Below are 14,999 nucleotides of genomic sequence, written 5' to 3'. Positions count from 1 at the left end.
TAGCCAGCATGCATAGGAATCCGGCAGGAGTTGCATAAACCTAGAGTGCTTACTCAGGACTCGGGAGCGCCCAATTTCAGCTGCACTGTTCTGACACGACCGAAACTCTCGCTCTGCGCGGCCGCTATAGCCAGCATGCATAGGAATCCGGCAGGCGTTGCATAAATCTAGCGTGCTTACTCAGGTATCGGGAGCGCCCAATTTCAGCTGCACTGTTCTGACACGACCGAAACTTTCGCTCTGCGCGGCCGCTATAGCCGGCATGCATACGAATCCGGCACGCATTGCATAAATCTAGCGTGCTTACTCAGGTCTCGGGAGCGCCCAATTTCAGCTGCACTGTTCTGACACGACCGAAACTTTCGCTCTGCGCGGCCGCTATAGCCAGCATGCATAGGAATCCGGCAGGCGTTGCATAAACCTAGCGTGCTTAGTCAAGTCTCGGGAGCGCCCAATTTCAGCTGCACTGTTCTGACACGACCGAAACTCTCGCTCTGCGCGGCCGCTATAGCCAGCATGCATAGGAATCCGGCAGGCGTTGCATAAATCTAGCGTGCTTACTCAGGTCTCGGGAGCGCCCAATTTCAGCTGCACTGTTCTGACACGACCGAAACTTTCGCTCTGCGCGGCCGCTATAGCCGGCATGCATACGAATCCGGCAGGCGTTGCATAAATCTAGCGTGCTTACTCATGTCTCGGGAGCGCCCAATTTCAGCTCCACTGTTCTGACACGACCGAAACTCTCGCTCTGCGCGGCCGCTATAGCCAGCATGCATAGGAATCCGGCAGGCGTTGCATAAATCTAGCGTGCTTACTCAGGTCTCGGCAGCGCCCAATTTCAGCTGCACTGTTCTGACACGACCGAAACTTTCGCTCTGCGCGGCCGCTATAGCCGGCATGCATACGAATCCGGCAGGCGTTGCATAAATCTAACGTGCTTACTCAGGTCTCGGGAGCGTCCAGTTTCAGCTGCACTGTTCTGAGACGACCGAAACTTTCGCTCTGCGCGCCCACTATAGCCAGCATGCTTAGGAATCCGGCTGGCGTTGCATAAATCTAGCGTGCTTATTCAGGTCTCGGGAGCGCCCAATTTCAGCTTCACTGTTCTGACACGACCGAAACTTTCGCTCTGCGCGGCCGCTATAGCCGGCATGCATACGAATCCGGCAGGCGTTGCATAAATCTAGCGTGCTTACTCAGGTCTCGGAAGCGCCCAATTTCAGCTGCACTGTTCTGACACGACCGAAACTTTCGCTCTGCGCGGCCGCTATAGCCAGCATGCATAGGAATCCGGCAGGCGTTGCATAAATCTAGCGTGCTTACTCAGGTCTCGGGAGCACCCAATTTCAACTGCACTGTTCTGACACGACCGAAACTTTCGCTCTGCGGGGCCGCTATAGCCAGTATACATAGGGATCCGGCTGGCGTTGCATAAATCTAGCGTGCTTACTCAGGTCTTGGGAGCGCCCAATTTCAGCTGCACTGTTCTGACATGACCGAAACTTTCGCTCTGCGCGGTCGCTATAGCCAGTATACATAGGGATCCGGCTGGCGTTGCATAAATCTAGCGTGCTTACTCAGGTCTCGGGAGCGCCCAATTTCAGCTGCACTGTTCTGACACGACCGAAACTTTCGCTCTGCGCGGCCGCTATAGCCAGCATGCATAGGAATCCGGCTGGCGTTGCATAAATCTAGCGTGCTTACTCAGGTCTCGGGAGCGCCCAATTTCAGCTGCACTGTTCTGACACGACCGAAACTTTCGCTCTGCGCGGCCGCTATAGCCAGCATGCATAGGAATCCGGCAGGCGTTGCATAAATATAGCGTGCTTACTCAGGTCTCCGGAGCGCCCAATTTCAGCTGCACTGTTCTGACACGACCGAAACTTTCGCTCTGCGCGGCCACTATAACCAGCATGCATAGGAATCTGGCTGGCGTTGCATAAATCTAGCGTGCTTACTCAGGTCTCGGGAGCGCCCAATTTCAGCTGCACTGTTCTGACACGACGGAAATTTTAGCTCTGCGCGGCCGCTATAGCCAGCATGCATAGGAATCCGGCAGGCGTTGCATAAATCTAGCGTGCTTACTCAGTTCTCGGGAGCGCCCAATTTCAGCTGCACTGTTCTGACACGACCGAGACTTTCGCTCTGCGCGGCCACTATAGCCAGCATGCATAGGAATCCGGCTGGCGTTGCATAAATCTAGCGTGCTTACTCAGGTCTCGGGAGCGCCCAATTTCAGCTGCACTGTTCTGACACGACCGAAACTTTCGCTCTGCGCGGCCGCTATAGCCGGCATGCATAGGAATCCGGCTGGCGTTGCATAAATCTAGCGTGCTTACTCAGGTCTCGGGAGCGCCCAATATCAGCTGCACTGTTCTGACACGACCGAAACTTTCGCTCTGCGCGGCCGCTATAGCCGGCATGCATAGGAATACGGCTGGCGTTGCATAAATCTAGCGTGCTTACTCAGGTCTCGGGAGCGCCCGATGTCAGCTGCACTGTTCTGACACGACCGAAACTTTCGCTCTGCGCGGCCGCTATAGCCAGCATGCATAGGAATCCGGCTGGCGTTGCATAAATCTAGCGTGCTTACTCTGGTCTCGGGAGCGCCCAATTTCAAATGCACTGTTCTGACACGACCGAAACTTTCGCTCTGCGCGGCCGCTATAGCCAGCTTGCATAGGAATCCGGCAGGCGTTGCATAAATCTAGCGTGCTTACTCAGGTCTCGGGAGCGCCTAGTTTCAGCTGCACTGTTCTGACACGACCGAAACTTTCGCTCTGCGCGGCCGCTATAGCCAGCATGCATAGGAATCCGGCTGGCGTTGCATAAATCTAGCGTGCTTACTCAGGTCTCGGGAGCGCCCAATTTCAGCTGCACTGTTCTGACACGACCGAAACTTTTGCTCTGCGCGGCCGCTATAGCCAGCATGCATAGGAATCCGGCAGGAGTTGCATAAACCTAGAGTGCTTACTCAGGACTCGGGAGCGCCCAATTTCAGCTGCACTGTTCTGACACGACCGAAACTCTCGCTCTGCGCGGCCGCTATAGCCAGCATGCATAGGAATCCGGCAGGCGTTGCATAAATCTAGCGTGCTTACTCAGGTATCGGGAGCGCCCAATTTCAGCTGCACTGTTCTGACACGACCGAAACTTTCGCTCTGCGCGGCCGCTATAGCCGGCATGCATACGAATCCGGCACGCATTGCATAAATCTAGCGTGCTTACTCAGGTCTCGGGAGCGCCCAATTTCAGCTGCACTGTTCTGACACGACCGAAACTTTCGCTCTGCGCGGCCGCTATAGCCAGCATGCATAGGAATCCGGCAGGCGTTGCATAAACCTAGCGTGCTTAGTCAAGTCTCGGGAGCGCCCAATTTCAGCTGCACTGTTCTGACACGACCGAAACTCTCGCTCTGCGCGGCCGCTATAGCCAGCATGCATAGGAATCCGGCAGGCGTTGCATAAATCTAGCGTGCTTACTCAGGTCTCGGGAGCGCCCAATTTCAGCTGCACTGTTCTGACACGACCGAAACTTTCGCTCTGCGCGGCCGCTATAGCCGGCATGCATACGAATCCGGCAGGCGTTGCATAAATCTAGCGTGCTTACTCATGTCTCGGGAGCGCCCAATTTCAGCTCCACTGTTCTGACACGACCGAAACTCTCGCTCTGCGCGGCCGCTATAGCCAGCATGCATAGGAATCCGGCAGGCGTTGCATAAATCTAGCGTGCTTACTCAGGTCTCGGCAGCGCCCAATTTCAGCTGCACTGTTCTGACACGACCGAAACTTTCGCTCTGCGCGGCCGCTATAGCCGGCATGCATACGAATCCGGCAGGCGTTGCATAAATCTAACGTGCTTACTCAGGTCTCGGGAGCGTCCAGTTTCAGCTGCACTGTTCTGAGACGACCGAAACTTTCGCTCTGCGCGCCCACTATAGCCAGCATGCTTAGGAATCCGGCTGGCGTTGCATAAATCTAGCGTGCTTATTCAGGTCTCGGGAGCGCCCAATTTCAGCTTCACTGTTCTGACACGACCGAAACTTTCGCTCTGCGCGGCCGCTATAGCCGGCATGCATACGAATCCGGCAGGCGTTGCATAAATCTAGCGTGCTTACTCAGGTCTCGGAAGCGCCCAATTTCAGCTGCACTGTTCTGACACGACCGAAACTTTCGCTCTGCGCGGCCGCTATAGCCAGCATGCATAGGAATCCGGCAGGCGTTGCATAAATCTAGCGTGCTTACTCAGGTCTCGGGAGCACCCAATTTCAACTGCACTGTTCTGACACGACCGAAACTTTCGCTCTGCGGGGCCGCTATAGCCAGTATACATAGGGATCCGGCTGGCGTTGCATAAATCTAGCGTGCTTACTCAGGTCTTGGGAGCGCCCAATTTCAGCTGCACTGTTCTGACATGACCGAAACTTTCGCTCTGCGCGGTCGCTATAGCCAGTATACATAGGGATCCGGCTGGCGTTGCATAAATCTAGCGTGCTTACTCAGGTCTCGGGAGCGCCCAATTTCAGCTGCACTGTTCTGACACGACCGAAACTTTCGCTCTGCGCGGCCGCTATAGCCAGCATGCATAGGAATCCGGCTGGCGTTGCATAAATCTAGCGTGCTTACTCAGGTCTCGGGAGCGCCCAATTTCAGCTGCACTGTTCTGACACGACCGAAACTTTCGCTCTGCGCGGCCGCTATAGCCAGCATGCATAGGAATCCGGCAGGCGTTGCATAAATATAGCGTGCTTACTCAGGTCTCCGGAGCGCCCAATTTCAGCTGCACTGTTCTGACACGACCGAAACTTTCGCTCTGCGCGGCCACTATAACCAGCATGCATAGGAATCTGGCTGGCGTTGCATAAATCTAGCGTGCTTACTCAGGTCTCGGGAGCGCCCAATTTCAGCTGCACTGTTCTGACACGACGGAAATTTTAGCTCTGCGCGGCCGCTATAGCCAGCATGCATAGGAATCCGGCAGGCGTTGCATAAATCTAGCGTGCTTACTCAGTTCTCGGGAGCGCCCAATTTCAGCTGCACTGTTCTGACACGACCGAGACTTTCGCTCTGCGCGGCCACTATAGCCAGCATGCATAGGAATCCGGCTGGCGTTGCATAAATCTAGCGTGCTTACTCAGGTCTCGGGAGCGCCCAATTTCAGCTGCACTGTTCTGACACGACCGAAACTTTCGCTCTGCGCGGCCGCTATAGCCGGCATGCATAGGAATCCGGCTGGCGTTGCATAAATCTAGCGTGCTTACTCAGGTCTCGGGAGCGCCCAATATCAGCTGCACTGTTCTGACACGACCGAAACTTTCGCTCTGCGCGGCCGCTATAGCCGGCATGCATAGGAATCCGGCTGGCGTTGCATAAATCTAGCGTGCTTACTCAGGTCTCGGGAGCGCCCAATTTCAGCTGCACTGTTCTGACACGACCGAAACTTTCGCTCTGCGCGGCCGCTACAGCCAACATGCATAGGAATCCGGCAGGCGTTGCATAAATCTAGCGTGCTTACTCAGGTCTCGGGAGCGCCCAATTTCAGCTGCACTGTTCTGACACGACCGAAACTTTCGCTCTGCGCGGCCGCTATAGCCAGCATGCATACGAATCCGGCAGGCGTTGCATAAATCTAGCTTGCTTACTCAGGTCTCGGGAGCGCCCAATTTCAGCTGCACTGTTCTGACCCGAACGAAACTTTCGCTCTGCGCGGCCACTATAGCCAGCATGCATAGGAATCCGGCAGGCGTTGCATAAATCTAGCGTGCTTACTCAGGTCTCGGGAGCGCCCAATTTCAGCTGCACTGTTCTGATACGACCGAAACTTTCGCTCTGCGCGGCCCCTATAGCCAGCATGCATAGGAATCCGGCTGGCGTTGCATAAATCTAGCGTGCTTACTCAGGTTTCGGGAGCGCCCAATTTCAGCTGCACTGTTCTGACACGACCGAAACTTTCGCTCTGCGCGGCCGCTATAGCCAGCATGCATAGGAATCCGGCAGGCGTTGCATAAATCTAGCGTGCTTACTCAGATCTCGGGAGCGCCCAATTTCAGCTGCACTGTTCTGACACGACCGAAACTTTCGCTCTGCGCGGCCGCTATAGCCAGCATGCATAGGAATCCGGCAGGCGTTGCATAAATCTAGCGTGCTTACTCAGGTCTCGGGAGTACCCAATTTCAGCTGCACTGTTCTGACACGACCGAAACTTTCGCTCTGCGCGGCCGCTATAGCCAGCATGCATAGGAATCCGGCAGGCGTTCCATAAATCTAGCGTGCTTACTCAGGTCTCGGGAGCGCCCAATTTCAGCTGCACTGTTCTAACACGACCGAAACTTTCGCTCTGCGCGGCCGCTATAGCCAGCATGCATAGGAATCCGGCAGGCGTTGCATAAATATAGCGTGCTTACTCAGGTCTCGGGAGCGCCCAATTTCAGCTGCACTGTTCTGACACGACCGAAACTTTCGCTCTGCGCGGCCACTATAGCCAGCATGCATAGGAATCTGGCTGGCGTTGCATAAATCTAGCGTGCTTACTCAGGTCTCGGGAGCGCCCAATTTCAGCTGCACTGTTCTGACACGACCGAAACTTTAGCTCTGCGCGGCCGCTATAGCCAGCATGCATAGGAATCCGGCAGGCGTTGCATAAATCTAGCGTGCTTACTCAGGTCTCGGGAGCGCCCAATTTCAGCTGCACTGTTCTGACACGACCGAGACTTTCGCTCTGCGCGGCCACTATAGCCAGCATGCATAGGAATCCGGCTGGCGTTGCATAAATCTAGCGTGCTTACTCAGGTCTCGGGAGCGCCCAATTTCAGCTGCACTGTTCTGACACGACCGAAACTTTCGCTCTGCGCGGCCGCTATAGCCGGCATGCATAGGAATCCGGCTGGCGTTGCATAAATCTAGCGTGCTTACTCAGGTCTCGGGAGCGCCCAATTTCAGCTGCACTGTTCTGACACGACCGAAATTTTCGCTCTGCGCGGCCACTATAGCCAGCATGCATAGGAATACGGCTGGCGTTGCATAAATCTAGCGTGCTTACTCAACTCTCGGGAGCGCCCGATGTCAGCTCCACTGTTCTGACACGACCGAAACTTTCGCTCTGCGCGGCCGCTATAGCCAGCATGCATAGGAATCCGGCTGGCGTTGCATAAATCTAGCGTGCTTACTCTGGTCTCGGGAGCGCCCAATTTCAACTGCACTGTTCTGACACGACCGAAACTTTCGCTCTGCGCGGCCGCTATAGCCAGCTTGCATAGGAATCCGGCAGGCGTTGCATAAATCTAGCGTGCTTACTCAGGTCTCGGGAGCGCCTAGTTTCAGCTGCACTGTTCTGACACGACCGAAACTTTCGCTCTGCGCGGCCGCTATAGCCAGCATGCATAGGAATCCGGCTGGCGTTGCATAAATCTAGCGTGCTTACTCAGGTCTCGGGAGCGCCCAATTTCAGCTGCACTGTTCTGACCCGAACGAAACTTTCGCTCTGCGCGGCCACTATAGCCAGCATGCATAGGAATCCGGCAGGCGTTGCATAAATCTAGCGTGCTTACTCAGGTCTCGGGAGCGCCCAATTTCAGCTGCACTGTTCTGATACGACCGAAACTTTCGCTCTGCGCGGCCCCTATAGCCAGCATGCATAGGAATCCGGCTGGCGTTGCATAAATCTAGCGTGCTTACTCAGGTTTCGGGAGCGCCCAATTTCAGCTGCACTGTTCTGACACGACCGAAACTTTCGCTCTGCGCGGCCGCTATAGCCAGCATGCATAGGAATCCGGCAGGCGTTGCATAAATCTAGCGTGCTTACTCAGGTCTCGGGAGCGCCCAATTTCAGCTGCACTGTTCTGACACGACCGAAACTTTTGCTCTGCGCGGCCGCTATAGCCGGCATGCATAGGAATCCGGCTGGCGTTGCATAAATCTAGCGTGCTTACTCTGGTCTCGGGAGCGCCCAATTTCAGCTGCACTGTTCTGACACGACCGAAACTTTCGCTCTGCGCGGCCGCTATAGCCGTCATGCATAGGAATCCGGCAGGCGTTGCATAAATCTAGCGTGCTTACTCAGGTCTCGGGAGCGCCCAATTTCAGCTGCACTGTTCTGACACGACCGAAATTTTCGCTCTGCGCGGCCGCTATAGCCAGCATGCATAGGAATACGGCTGGCGTTGCATAAATCTAGCGTGGTTACTCAGGTCTCGAGAGCGCCCAATGTCAGCTGCACTGTTCTGACACGACCGAAACTTTCGCTCTGCGCGGCCGCTATAGCCGGCATGCATAGGAATCCGGCTGGCGTTGCATAAATCTAGCGTGCTTACTCTGGTCTCGGGAGCGCCCAATTTCAGCTGCACTGTTCTGACACGACCGAAACTTTCGCTCTGCGCGGCCGCTATAGCCGTCATGCATAGGAATCCGGCAGGCGTTGCATAAATCTAGCGTGCTTACTCAGGTCTCGGGAGCGCCCAATTTCAGCTGCACTGTTCTGACACGACCGAAACTTTCGCTCTGCGCGGCCGCTATAGCCAGCATGCATAGGAATCCGGCAGGAGTTGCATAAATCTAGCGTGCTTACTCAGATCTCGGGAGCGCCCAATTTCAGCTGCACTGTTCTGACACGACCGAAACTTTCGATCTGCGCGGCCGCTATAGCCAGCATGCATAGGAATCCGGCAGGCGTTGCATAAATCTAGCGTGCTTACTCAGGTCTCGGGAGTACCCAATTTCAGCTGCACTGTTCTGACACGACCGAAACTTTCGCTCTGCGCGGCCGCTATAGCCAGCATGCATAGGAATCCGGCAGGCGTTCCATAAATCTAGCGTGCTTACTCAGGTCTCGGGAGCGCCCAATTTCAGCTGCACTGTTCTGACACGACCGAAACTTTCGCTCTGCGCGGCCGCTATAGCCAGCATGCATAGGAATCCGGCAGGCGTTGCATAAATATAGCGTGCTTACTCAGGTCTCGGGAGCGCCCAATTTCAGCTGCACTGTTCTGACACGACCGAAACTTTCGCTCTGCGCGGCCACTATAGCCAGCATGCATAGGAATCTGGCTGGCGTTGCATAAATCTAGCGTGCTTACTCAGGTCTCGGGAGCGCCCAATTTCAGCTGCACTGTTCTGACACGACCGAAACTTTAGCTCTGCGCGGCCGCTATAGCCAGCATGCATAGGAATCCGGCAGGCGTTGCATAAATCTAGCGTGCTTACTCAGGTCTCGGGAGCGCCCAATTTCAGCTGCACTGTTCTGACACGACCGAGACTTTCGCTCTGCGCGGCCACTATAGCCAGCATGCATAGGAATCCGGCTGGCGTTGCACAAATCTAGCGTGCTTACTCAGGTCTCGGGAGCGCCCAATTTCAGCTGCACTGTTCTGACACGACCGAAACTTTCGCTCTGCGCGGCCGCTATAGCCGGCATGCATAGGAATCCGGCTGGCGTTGCATAAATCTAGCGTGCTTACTCAGGTCTCGGGAGCGCCCAATTTCAGCTGCACTGTTCTGACACGACCGAAATTTTCGCTCTGCGCGGCCACTATAGCCAGCATGCATAGGAATACGGCTGGCGTTGCATAAATCTAGCGTGCTTACTCAACTCTCGGGAGCGCCCGATGTCAGCTGCACTGTTCTGACACGACCGAAACTTTCGCTCTGCGCGGCCGCTATAGCCAGCATGCATAGGAATCCGGCTGGCGTTGCATAAATCTAGCGTGCTTACTCTGGTCTCGGGAGCGCCCAATTTCAACTGCACTGTTCTGACACGACCGAAACTTTCGCTCTGCGCGGCCGCTATAGCCAGCTTGCATAGGAATCCGGCAGGCGTTGCATAAATCTAGCGTGCTTACTCAGGTCTCGGGAGCGCCTAGTTTCAGCTGCACTGTTCTGACACGACCGAAACTTTCGCTCTGCGCGGCCGCTATAGCCAGCATGCATAGGAATCCGGCTGGCGTTGCATAAATCTAGCGTGCTTACTCAGGTCTCGGGAGCGCCCAATTTCAGCTGCACTGTTCTGACACGACCGAAACTTTTGCTCTGCGCGGCCGCTATAGCCAGCATGCATAGGAATCCGGCAGGAGTTGCATAAACCTAGAGTGCTTACTCAGGACTCGGGAGCGCCCAATTTCAGCTGCACTGTTCTGACACGACCGAAACTCTCGCTCTGCGCGGCCGCTATAGCCAGCATGCATAGGAATCCGGCAGGCGTTGCATAAATCTAGCGTGCTTACTCAGGTCTCGGGAGCGCCCAATTTCAGCTGCACTGTTCTGACACGACCGAAACTTTCGCTCTGCGCGGCCGCTATAGCCGGCATGCATACGAATCCGGCACGCATTGCATAAATCTAGCGTGCTTACTCAGGTCTCGGGAGCGCCCAATTTCAGCTGCACTGTTCTGACACGACCGAAACTTTCGCTCTGCGCGGCCGCTATAGCCAGCATGCATAGGAATCCGGCAGGCGTTGCATAAACCTAGCGTGCTTAGTCAAGTCTCGGGAGCGCCCAATTTCAGCTGCACTGTTCTGACACGACCGAAACTCTCGCTCTGCGCGGCCGCTATAGCCAGCATGCATAGGAATCCGGCAGGCGTTGCATAAATCTAGCGTGCTTACTCAGGTCTCGGGAGCGCCCAATTTCAGCTGCACTTTTCTGACACGACCGAAACTTTCGCTCTGCGCGGCCGCTATAGCCGGCATGCATACGAATCCGGCAGGCGTTGCATAAATCTAGCGTGCTTACTCATGTCTCGGGAGCGCCCAATTTCAGCTCCACTGTTCTGACACGACCGAAACTCTCGCTCTGCGCGGCCGCTATAGCCAGCATGCATAGGAATCCGGCAGGCGTTGCATAAATCTAGCGTGCTTACTCAGGTCTCGGGAGCGCCCAATTTCAGCTGCACTGTTCTGACACGACCGAAACTTTCGCTCTGCGCGGCCGCTATAGCCGGCATGCATACGAATCCGGCAGGCGTTGCATAAATCTAACGTGCTTACTCAGGTCTCGGGAGCGTCCACTTTCAGCTGCACTGTTCTGACACGACCGAAACTTTCGCTCTGCGCGCCCACTATAGCCAGCATGCTTAGGAATCCGGCTGGCGTTGCATAAATCTAGCGTGCTTATTCAGGTCTCGGGAGCGCCCAATTTCAGCTCCACTGTTCTGACACGACCGAAACTTTCGCTCTGCGCGCCCACTATAGCCAGCATGCTTAGGAATCCGGCTGGCGTTGCATAAATCTAGCTTGCTTATTCAGGTCTCGGGAGCGCCCAATTTCAGCTTCACTGTTCTGACACGACCGAAACTTTCGCTCTGCGCGGCCGCTATAGCCGGCATGCATACGAATCCGGCAGGCGTTGCATAAATCTAGCGTGCTTACTCAGGTCTCGGAAGCGCCCAATTTCAGCTGCACTGTTCTGACACGACCGAAACTTTCGCTCTGCGCGGCCGCTATAGCCAGCATGCATAGGAATCCGGCAGGCGTTGCATAAATCTAGCGTGCTTACTCAGGTCTCGGGAGCACCCAATTTCAGCTGCACTGTTCTGACACGACCGATACTTTCGCTCTGCGGGGCCGCTATAGCCAGTATACATAGGGATCCGGCTGGCGTTGCATAAATCTAGCGTGCTTACTCAGGTCTCGGGAGCGCCCAATTTCAGCTGCACTGTTCTGACACGACCGAAACTTTCGCACTGCGCGGCCGCTATAGCCAGCATGCATAGGAATCCGGCAGGCGTTCCACAAATCTAGCGTGCTTACTCAGGTCTTGGGAGCGCCCAATTTCAGCTGCACTGTTCTGACACGACCGAAACTTTCGCTCTGCGCGGCCGCTATAGCCAGTATACATAGGGATCCGGCTGGCGTTGCATAAATCTAGCGTGCTTACTCAGGTCTCGGGAGCACCCAATTTCAGCTGCACTGTTCTGACACGACCGAAACTTTCGCTCTGCGCGGCCGCTATAGCCAGCATTCATAGGAATCCGGCTGGCGTTGAATAAATCTAGCGTGCTTACTCAGGTCTTGGGAGCGCCCAATTTCAGCTGCACTGTTCTGACACGACCGAAACTTTCGCTCTGCGCGGTCGCTATAGCCAGTATACATAGGGATCCGGCTGGCGTTGCATAAATCTAGCGTGCTTACTCAGGTCTCGGGAGCGCCCAATTTCAGCTGCACTGTTCTGACACGACCGAAACTTTCGCTCTGCGCGGCCGCATAGCCAGCATGCATAGGAATCCGGCAGGCGTTGCATAAATCTAGCGTGCTTACTCAGGTCTTGGGAGCGCCCAATTTCAGCTGCACTGTTCTGACACGACCGAAACTTTCGCTCTGCGCGGCCGCTATAGCCAGTATACACAGGGATACGGCTGGCGTTGCATAAATCTAGCGTGCTTACTCAGGTCTCGGGAGCACCCAATTTCAGCTGCACTGTTCTGACACGACCGAGACTTTCGCTCTGCGCGGCCGCTATAGCCAGCATGCATAGGAATCCGGCAGGCGTTGCATAAATCTAGCGTGCTTACTCAGGTCTTGGGAGCGCCCAATTTCAGCTGCACTGTTCTGACACGACCGAAACTTTCGCTCTGCGCGGCCGCTATAGCCAGTATACATAGGGATCCGGCTGGCGTTGCATAAATCTAGCGTGCTTACTCAGGTCTCGGGAGCACCCAATTTCAGCTGCACTGTTCTGACAAGACCGAAACTTTCGCTCTGCGCGGCCGCTATAGCCAGCATTCATAGGAATCCGGCTGGCGTTGCATAAATCTAGCGTGCTTACTCAGGGCTCGGGAGCGCCAAATTTCAGCTGCACTGTTCTGACACGACCGAAACTTTCGCTCTGCGCGGCCGCTATAGCCAGCATGCATAGGAATCCGGCTGGCGTTGCATAAATCTAGCGTGCTTACTCAGGTCTCGGCAGCGCCCAATTTCAGCTGCACTGTTCTGACACGACCGAAACTTTCGCTCTGCGCGGTCACTATAGCCAGCATGCATAGGAATCCGGCTGGCGTTGCATAAATCTAGCGTGCTTACTCAGGTCTCGGGAGCGCCCAATTTCAGCTGCACTGTTCTGACACGACCGAAACTTTCGCTCTGCGCGGCCGCTATAGCCAGCATGCATAGGAATCCCGCAGGCGTTGCATAAATCTAGCGTGCTTACTCAGGTCTCGGGAGCGCCCAATTTCGGCTGCACTGTTCTGACCCGAACGAAACTTTCGCTCTGCGCGGCCGCTATAGCCAGCATGCATAGGAATCCGGCAGGCGTTGCATAAATCTAGCGTGCTTACTCAGGTCTCGGGAGCGCCCAATTTCAGCTGCACTGTTCTGACCCGAACGAAACTTTCGCTCTGCGCGGCCGCTCTAGCCAGCATGCATACGAATCCGGCAGGCGTTGCATAAATCTAGCGTGCTTACTCAGGTCTCGGGAGCGCCCAATTTCAGCTGCACTGTTCTGACCCGAACGAAACTTTCGCTCTGCGCGGCCACTATAGCCAGCATGCATAGGAATCCCGCAGGCGTTGCATAAATCTAGCGTGCTTACTCAGGTCTCGGGAGCGCCCAATTTCAGCTGCACTGTTCTGATACGACCGAAACTTTCGCTCTGCGCGGCCGCTATAGCCAGCATGCATAGGAATCCGGCTGGCGTTGCATAAATCTAGCGTGCTTACTCAGGTTTCGGGAGCGCCCAATTTCAGCTGCACTGTTCTGACACGACCGAAACTTTCACTCTGCGCGGCCGCTATAGCCAGCATGCATAGGAATCCGGCAGGCGTTGCATAAATCTAGCGTGCTTACTCAGGTCTCGGGAGCGCCCAATTTCAGCTGCACTGTTCTGACACGACCGAAATTTTCGCTCTGCGCGGCCACTATAGCCAGCATGCATAGGAATACGGCTGGCGTTGCATAAATCTAGCGTGGTTACTCAGGTCTCGAGAGCGCCCAATGTCAGCGGCACTGTTCTGACACGACCGAAACTTTCGCTCTGCGCGGCCGCTATAGCCGGCATGCATAGGAATCCGGCTGGCGTTGCATAAATCTAGCGTGCTTACTCAGGTCTCGGGAGCGCCCAATTTCAGCTGCACTGTTCTGACACGACCGAAACTTTCGCTCTGCGCGGCCGCTATAGCCGGCATGCATACGAATCCGGCACGCATTGCATAAATCTAGCGTGCTTACTCAGGTCTCGGGAGCGCCCAATTTCAGCTGCACTGTTCTGACACGACCGAAACTTTCGCTCTGCGCGGCCGCTATAGCCAGCATGCATAGGAATCCGGCAGGCGTTGCATAAATCTAGCGTGCTTAGTCAAGTCTCGGGAGCGCCCAATTTCAGCTGCACTGTTCTGACACGACCGAAACTCTCGCTCTGCGCGGCCGCTATAGCCAGCATGCATAAGAGTCCGGCAGGCGTTGCATAAATCTAGCGTGCTTACTCAGGTCTCGGGAGCGCCCAATTTCAGCTGCACTGTTCTGACACGACCGAAACTTTCGCTCTGCGCGGCCGCTATAGCCAGCATGCATACGAATCCGGCAGGCGTTGCATAAATCTAGCGTGCTTACTCAGGTCTCGGGAGCGCCCAATTTCAGCTCCACTGTTCTGACACGACCGAAACTCTCGCTCTGCGCAGCCGCTATAGCCAGCATGCATAGGAATCCGGCAGGCGTTGCATAAATCTAGCGTGCTTACTCAAGTCTCGGGAGCGCCCAATTTCAGCTGCACTGTTCTGACACGACCGAAACTTTCGCTCTGCGCGGCCGCTATAGCCGGCATGCATACGAATCCGGCAGGCGTTGCATAAATCTAGCGTGCTTACTCAGGTCTCGGGAGCGTCCAGTTTCAGCTGCACTGTTCTGAGACGACCGAAACTTTCGCTCTGCGCGCCCACTATAGCCAGCATGCTTAGGAATCCGGCTGGCGTTGCATAAATCTAGCGTGCTTACTCAGGTCTCGGGAGCGCCCAAATTCAGCTTCACTGTTCTGACACGACCGAAACTTTCGCTCTGCGCGGCCGCTATAGCCGGCATGCAT

The sequence above is a fragment of the Amblyomma americanum genome, chromosome 1 (genome assembly GCF_052857255.1).
Source record: "Amblyomma americanum isolate KBUSLIRL-KWMA chromosome 1, ASM5285725v1, whole genome shotgun sequence".
Classification (NCBI taxonomy): Eukaryota; Metazoa; Arthropoda; class Arachnida; order Ixodida; family Ixodidae; genus Amblyomma; species Amblyomma americanum.
This window is presented reverse-complemented; position numbering follows the sequence as displayed.